The 8,773-nt window shown below is 34.8% G+C and overlaps 1 pseudogene across 1 annotated transcript; it reads right to left on the reverse strand.

The window, feature by feature from the left end:
• Positions 1–382: 382 nt before the first annotated feature.
• On the reverse strand, positions 383–7,953 carry LOC143629593 (uncharacterized; annotated as a pseudogene). Its single transcript, XR_013152981.1, has 11 exons — positions 7,773–7,953; positions 6,301–6,344; positions 5,631–5,793; positions 5,115–5,247; positions 3,597–3,663; positions 3,149–3,518; positions 2,745–3,066; positions 2,387–2,651; positions 2,172–2,269; positions 1,638–2,079; positions 383–773 (listed from the first exon to the last, which is right to left on the reverse strand). The product of XR_013152981.1 is annotated as an uncharacterized LOC143629593 (transcript).
• Positions 7,954–8,773: the final 820 nt, after the last annotated feature.

The raw sequence follows: 8,773 nt of genomic DNA on the forward strand, positions 1-8,773 counted from the left end.
ATGTATTATTTATACTGTTATTCACACAATAACGTTGTCTTTTTTTACTTTTGGAAGATACTTGAGCAAAACAATCAACCTATCGATATTGAAAGACCCAATGTATTCTTCCAATATATCAATTTTAGGTCCAATGGAATTCATAGGTATAGAAAAAAGCCCTGTTAAATAGAGACTTTTTTTCTTTCGACCATATTTTGAATGTTAAACCGATATCCATCAAATCTGCGAAAAAACATGCATGTTCAACAGTTCGAGTATGTTAGATACATACAGTTGTGTTCTGTGTTAAAAACCGGATATAGTATATCACTTTCATGACTATATTTTTTTCTGTTCCGTTGTATGAAAAGACGATAAAAATAAAAAAAGTGATGCATGAAACAGCATCACAATGCATAGATATGGGAAACTTGTAAAATCCATTTTCGAGAAACAAAAGGCTTCTATAACTACTACTTTAAAGTCCCCATACAAGAAAAAGACATATCATACGCGTTTCAAAAGTTCCCTGACCAATTCAACTGCGTCTGCTGGTAACCAACTTGGCCTCCTGGAGCTCCTGCCCCAACACTCCCGCCCATATGATGCGGGTTTGCAACGGCTGCAGGCTGTGGAGGGTGGTACAAACCCGGAAATTGCATATGAGATGATTGTGCATTGAATGAACCGTGACCAGTGTGATAAGGAGATTGTCCCGCCATGTTGTAGTATGAAGCCGATTGCATACTAGGAATCTCCCTCGGATTCATCCATACTTCGGATGTCTCGGCCTGTAGTGCACAATATTATTTAGTATCTATATTAGGGGTGTGCAAGAAACCTAAAAATCAAAAAAAAACCGAACCGAAACAAAAATCAACGGTTTGGTTTTATGTTTTTGTAAAAACCAAACTTATGGTTCGGTTTTGGTTTTGCATATATTCAAACACGAAATAACCTAACCGAATTTCTAGATTTTTATTCTTTTTTCTTTTTTATTTTAAGTATGTTATTAGAATTTAATAAATATGTAACTCAAATATTGATAGAAACTGGAAATCTAAATTACTTAAATCAAGATAATTAGCCACATTCAAGATAGGCTTGATCACCGATTAGCCAATTCGAGATGGCAAGTCTCCATATACAAGGCTAAAGAAACCTTAATTTTATAATAATAACATCCCCCCCTAACACCTATCTCTAATGTACTATAAAAACAACAAATATAAAACCGCCCCACTAATTGCTCCTTAATTTCTGGTAACTAAGGCGTAATCTCTGGTATGTATCAAATATTGTTGGTCAAATGACTCAAATGTATAATAATTAACAAAAACATTTATACCTAAATTCATTATTTTCGGCCAAACTTTTTTTTTCGACCTAAAATTTTCAAACTCAAATGACAAAAACCGGAAAAACCTAAACCGAACCGAAACCGAAACCAAAACGAAAACCAAAAAACCGAAACCAAAGGTTCGGTTTTTGGTTTGGTTTTGGCTCAAGTCTCAACCGCACGGCACACACCCCTAATCTATATCAGTTATCATATTATTGCATAAAATATGAACATAATAATAATAATAATAATAATAATAATAATAATAATAATAATAATAATAATAATAATAATAATAAAACATGCCAAATACCTGAGGATTTGGAATATAAACATTCCCATCTTTGTACTTGAGCCGAGAGGACTCGTCTAAGCCAGAAGCACTTCCCACAACGCCGGGAGTGTTTAATGCATATCCAGTAGGACTTGTAAAGTTCCCGAACCCGGTAGGACTGCCAGCCTGGACAGACTTGTACTGTGGAATGGCGTATTTCATCCCGTTTGCGCTCACATGTGCTGAGTTGGCACCGGCCATCATCAGGTAACTACTACCAGTAGACGGATGAGGGGAGTACGTAGGGTTGTTGGAGTACCCCGGCATAACCATCGGTGGGACGTACACAGGAGATAGAAACTGACGATAAGGCATAATATTAGTGAAGTGAGGAAGATGAACTTGTGGATACATTTGTGCCGCTACCGGAGCTTGCTGTTGTACCATTGGTATTGTGGTTGCCCACATGAGAACTAAATCCCTTTGAAAAAAAAAAAAACCAATCATAATATCAGTCAGTTGTTTAATGTTTTCCCGCTAATTTTGTTAATAACATAAGTTTGATATTAAAGCACAACCTCCTGAGGGATTTGTAGCACCTGACCCCTGAGGGATTCATCGCTAGCTGGTCGGAAATATGATATGTCATATCCGGTCTGTGGATCATACGCCTGCTATAATAATCATACACAACACCAGAATCAGGATGTTGGATAAAAAAAATGCACATGAAATAATAATAAATAATAAGTTATTTTCAAGGATATAAAAAGAGTCCACTAACTAACCGAGAAACTTGGCAATTCGGAAGAGCTTTGTTGCTGATGTGTCTCTGAGGGCGGATAAGACGGGCTGCTGCGTCTAACCATGTCAATATTGGTGTAGTTTTCCATGTTTTGTTGGCTGGAAGACTCGACCCTATCAGTCGATTGTGGTTCAGACGCCCCTGAACCAGAAGAAACCGAACCAGAACTTGGTTGTTCGTCTACCAACTCAACTTGTTTGCTTTCAGAAGATTCATCGATAGAAGATTCTGTTGAGCTAACTGATAAACTGCCATCCAGTTAAAAAATGAAATCAAATCAGTTACTAAATACTAACCAAGCATAATACATTTATATAAATTATTATATCATAATAACAAACCTTGCCAAAGGTTCAACATGCGATTCATCAACATGTGTAGCTTCTTGGAATCCTGATTTCTGTGGTAAATCTGGGTCAACTCCCAAGCTGCCAAAAGTCAACCGTTTACAATCTGCCTCAGAGACCCGAATATGTGCTGCAATTATCACGTTTTGATCCTCTTGCTTCGGGGATGAATCTGACTCAACTACAAAGCTGCCAAAAGTCAACTCCTTGGGAGATGGCGTGGGCTTTTTAGGCGTTCCGATAACTCCCACCTCAGTAACACTCGGTTTCTGAGCTGGTTTCGGCTTTGGTTTCCATTCCTTATTTGCTTGAGGAACTACATTGTAAAACAAATAACAGATTAACTCAATGTCATTTTTAGCATAACAGGTATAAATTCAAAAATAAAAAACTTGTACCTTTGTGGTGAGTCACAAATTGCTGATGTGACCTGTTACCATGCTGATTATTAAAGGACCGTCCGCTTGGCACTGATTCCGCCGCACCAGATTGTGTATGTTGATCAGTTTTAGATACAGCGGGAAAAGATCTAAAATGATCTTTGGAGTTTGACATGGGAGCAGCCTGTGCAGATGCCGGCTTGGCGGGATTCTCCGATGTGGGATGACGCCGAACACCGACTGGCCCAACTTCTCGTTTTATGGCCCCCACATTTGCAGGTGGTCAGGATGCTAGAGATGGTATATGAACCGGGTCAGAAGAAGATGAATAGACTCCGATTACCAAACTGTTTGTTGGGCGATGTAACCGAATCATGTGGTTTTGTTGCTAGGTAACCTGTACAGGTGGAGTAACATTTGAGACCACGGGTCTCCTGCCACTTGCAGCCAGATTAACACCTTTTACTTGTTTAGATAGTGAATCAATTGATGGATTCACATGTGACTTTTGGGCTTTGGAAGCCTCAGCTGAGCTGCACATGACAAGTTTGATAAATAAATTTTTTTAAAATATATATATATGAAAAAACTTTTATAACATATTTAAACTTGAAATATATCATACTCACCCATTGTAAATTTAGGAGGTGTTTGGCCTAGCTTTTTTAACCAATCTCATGGTTTAAAAAAGCGTTGTGAGGCGGTGCCTCGAGGCGCGCCTCGGTACGAGGCGGTTGCAAAACGAATTTGAGGCGGCGCCTCAGGGGATAGAAATAAACGTACGCCTCTTCATGTCCAAGGCGGAAAAAAACGTCCGAAGCGGAAAAAAACGGCTGAGGCGTTAAAGAGGCAGGAAACCTTAACTTTTTTGTGTGTTTTAATGTTTTAGACTTTTGGTGTCAGTTTCAAACTTATGTCTTTTATTATGCTTTAGACTTCGAGTGTTTCTCATGACTAGTGAATCTGATGATGAAATTATTTTAGAAAGTTCTTTGTTTGATGTTAAATATATTTTTTAATAAGATATATAATTTTTATATTCATTTTTAAGTTCCGCCTCGAGCTTACACCTCGTGTCGCCTCGAGGCTTACTCCTCGATAGGCTATGGGAAAACGCCTCGAGGCGCGATTCCGTACTTTTAAACCTTGACCAATCTTATAGCTTTTTTAGCTTTTTTTACAAAATAAGCTTAGTTTGGTGTTTGGTTTAGCTTTTTAAGCTTGTGCTTATAAGCTTATATAAGGTAATTTGAAGAAACTTATTTGAAGATGGTTTTTTAGCTTATTTGAAGAAGTTTATTTGTGTAAGGGTGTAAGTTACTCATTTGCCCTCAAATGGTGGTGGATTAGCAATTATTGAAGCAACTTATTACTGTAACAAATAAAAGAATGGTGGATATTACCAACTTGTAGAATATAAGCTAATCCAAACACTTAAAAAAAGCTTATCAAATAATAGAAAATAAGCTATAAGCTACTTTAAAATATAAGCATAAGTCAAAAAATAAAAGCTAGGCCAAACACCCCCCTTAGAATATGAAAATACACCTAAATATAAAAAAAATCTAATCATAACTTAAGACTTACAAATATTAAAGAAAAAATCAAAGACCATTATGCATTTTTTACTCTTTTTCCCCTAGAGTGTTAAATTAAATAGCATTATTCATTTTATAATAAGGTGTAAAAATAAGAATTTATTGGTTTAAAATTGGTTTATAAAATGGATAGCCATGATTAGATTATTCAATTGCTAGACTTGATAAAGTTTTAACTTATGTTGAACAGATATGATATAATAAAGTTTAGTTGAGAAAATACGCAATTACGAACTTTTAGATACGCTAAATATCGGGAAAATGATATTACAAAGTTTAGATGAAAAAAATTACATTACAAAGTTTAGCTGGGAAATATCCTATTGTGAACTTTTAAAAGAAAAAAAATCTTGAATTATCCCCAAAAAAAAAATTATGTGTAATACCTCTTTTCGGAAGTGGTTGAAACTGGTGGATGTTTAGTTGTCACATTCACTGAGCTTTTAGCAGGTGGTTTTGTCTCGTTTTGATTATTTCTATTGTCCCTCACAACACGAAACTGTCTTGTTCTTCCTGAATCTAGTAAATTTCAACAATCAACACAACACCAATAATAATACCATTAATCGGGCCAGTCGGTGTTAGCTACCCATTTGAAGCAAGATTTTTAAAACAAGATATGTAAAGGCCACGCTACCCATTTATTAATACTAGCATGCATCCTAATTCATTTATGTACATATTGCCTATTTAGCCAAAAAAAAAATGTCGCAAGACAAAAATGTCCTAAATAATATTAAAAAGATCAAAATATTATTGATGAAACGTCAACACGTAAATTAAACTCGTTTTTTCAAATAGATTTAAAAAAATTCAGACTTCATGCTTTTTTGCTCAAAAATTATAAAAAGCAAAACAAGATAGTCATTAATAAAGTTTTAAAAAATCAGAAAGCTTATTACAAGATACATTATTCCTAACAAAAGCTGCCCTTTGAAAAGGCCTGCGGTCTGAATATGTATTGGGCTTCGTTCCTTGAACTTGCGGTTCAGTAGGCTTTCCCTGATCTAGCTGTTCAGTAGGCTTTCTTGGCCTCACAGGCACCGGAGCCTTAAATGATGTAACCTGAAATATCATAAGTTAATAAACTATATTCAAGCCTTTTAAAAAATGAACCAGGATGCATAAGAAAGACAATAGCTTAAAATTTGCATTACAGAATGAAGGCCTTATAAAACTTAAGTTTATACCATTTCGAAACAAATTACAAGATAATCTTAAAAAAAAAAAGCATGCGCATTATTGACCTAGTTGAACAACAGAAAACTATTTTGGATGAAAAGAATTTGTTCACAAAAATCAATAAACAAGTAAAACTATTGAAAGTTTAAAATTTTTCATTCTTCAATGAATTAGCGATAAATAATATATAACCAGAAGTTGGTATCTATGCGCTACTGAAAGTTGAAACCAAGAAAACACATAATAAATGAATAATGCATGAGTTAACTGTGGCATATAAGAGAGCCTATGAATAGCAGTTGCAGCAATTAATCAAAGTCTTGATTTCAACAATGTGCAAATCAGAAGTGTGACTATCTATGTGACAGAAAAAATTTTAAGATAACCTACCTCCTTCTTTTTGTCTCTTTTCCTCTTGACTTCGTGAAATGGATCTGATAAGAGCAGATAAAATATAGCAAAATATAAGTGATTGCATAAACAAAGAGTCAAAAAATCATGGAAAGCATTTACAAATGCCAATAAAACTTTGCCCAAACCTGCTTCATCAAACAAGTACCAAACTTTCATGTACAAACAACTGATACATGACTCCAAATTACTAACCAAGCAAAACCGTTATCAAACCAATGCATTTCTGAATTTATCTAAAGCACACTACAGAAAAAAACACTCGTGCATTAAAATACCTTAACCACATTTAACTAGTGACATCTGTTTCAGTCTTTCAGATAACTTATATGGTAATATGGTCATATACTCCAGTCACACAACACAACATTCGCAAAACTATAAACAACTGTATAGAAATTAGTTATAAGTTAAATATTGCAAGGTGTATGATGAATCGTGTGGCAGTAATCCTGAGCACCATTATTCATAACACATTGTCTGAGCCAACTTCTACTACAGGGTCTAGTGCAAAACCATTAATATTGTGAGTTTTACAGGCAACCAATAAAAACAGTAAAATGAAAACACATACACTTATAAAAAAACAAGTCCTGACTGCATTTAACTAGTGACATCTGCTTCAGTCTTATGGATAGCGTATTATAATTATATACTCCAATCACACAGCATTAACAAAATTTTAAACATTTGTGTATTAATTATAAGATTAAAAAGTAAAAAACATATTGTTTTGACACCTAATCTAAGTGAACTTTTACTACGTAGTCTAGTGCAGCAACCATTAATAATGTGATAACACATACACTTGACAGATTACAAACCCTGAAAGAATCATCAAATTGCAAACCCTAAACACAACCCAACAACAAATCCACAAATATTATTCAACCAAATCCATAAAAACATCAACTTTCACACAAAAAACATAAGAAAAACTAAAAAAGAATAACTTCTTAAAAATTAGTAGTTAAATAAAATTGCATATATTATTTTAGCAACTAATCTAAGTAAAATTTTACTACAAAGTCTAGTGCAGCAACCATTAATAATATGATAACGTACACACTTAACACACTACAAACCCTAAAACACAACCCAAGAACAAACCCACAAATATCACTCAACCAAACCCATCAAAACACCAACTTTCACACAAAAAAAAAAACATTAAAAAGAAAGAAAAAAGATAAAATCTTTACACAAGCAAACCTTGATTCTAAAAACCTATTATATATATAAATTCAAAACTGCTGCTTATATTACGTTAGCACTTAATCTAAGTAAACTTTTACTACATAGTCTAGTGCAGCAACCATCACACTTAACACATTACAAACCCTAAAACACAACCCAACAACAAACCCACAAATATTAATCATAAAAACACCAGCTTTCACCCAAAAAACACAAAAACGACCAAAAAAGATAAAATCTTTACGCAAACAAACCTTGATTCAACAATTTCTGAGCAGTCTCATTAGGGTCCATGTTGGTTTCTTTAAGGGTTGTGTAAATATCAGCATCCGAATGATTACCCACGATTTCTTTAATCGATTGAATGGTTCTTCGAACACCAGCTGATAGATTGTGGGTCCCGTTACCACCTTCGATTCGCGAACCAGAAACCATTTCTTTGAAACACAATAATAATAACAAGAAACAAGAATTGGGTGTTTATTATTATAGATTGATTGAAGCAATTAGTTAACAGAGAACGAACGGCAGATGGGTTATAGAGTTTGAGAATGAATGAGGGTTTTGGAATTTGGGGGTAATTTATTATTTTCCGCTATTTTTATTTTTCAATTTTTGGGTGAAAGAAATTTTCCCCAAATTAGCGCCTTCTACCATGGGACTCAAGGGTTTCTCTTCGGTTTGGATCGGTTTTGGCTTGAAACCATAACTATTATAAATATAGGTGTATGAAAAAACTTGAACTCGGAATTGGACTCAAAAAAAGAAACTCGAAACCGCTTTTTAATACCCATATTTTTACTATCTGACCCTATCCGCATGGTACGGACAAAGTATGCATTTCAGTCCCAAAACTCTTACCCGGAACCGGACCCGATTTGTACCCTTTTAATACCCGAAAACTAGAACCGGTTCCATACCTAAAAAACACCACAAAAATACCCCAGAAAAGTGCAGTCCCTTAAAAAAAACTCAATCTATACCCCGGGAAAAAAAACCCAAATATTGGGTATTTTCAATATCCGAAAACAGGGTATTTAAATACCCGGTTTTAGAATACCCAGCTCTAACCCGACCCAGGTATTGCGAATACCCAATTTTCCAATACCTAGTCACACCCGAACTCTGTTCCATAAGCCGAAACCGGGTATTATAAGACCTCGATTTGTGCACCTCTAACTATAACTAATTGGTTATGGCGGTTTTGATTAATCAATTTTGAAGGTTATAACAGGTAAGTTATGGGTTAGTTGAT

Source organism: Bidens hawaiensis, unplaced genomic scaffold, assembly GCF_021521415.1.
Source record: "Bidens hawaiensis isolate Kalapana, Puna unplaced genomic scaffold, B.hawaiensis_p1.1 tig00005307_1, whole genome shotgun sequence".
In the NCBI taxonomy this organism is placed as follows: domain Eukaryota; kingdom Viridiplantae; phylum Streptophyta; class Magnoliopsida; order Asterales; family Asteraceae; genus Bidens; species Bidens hawaiensis.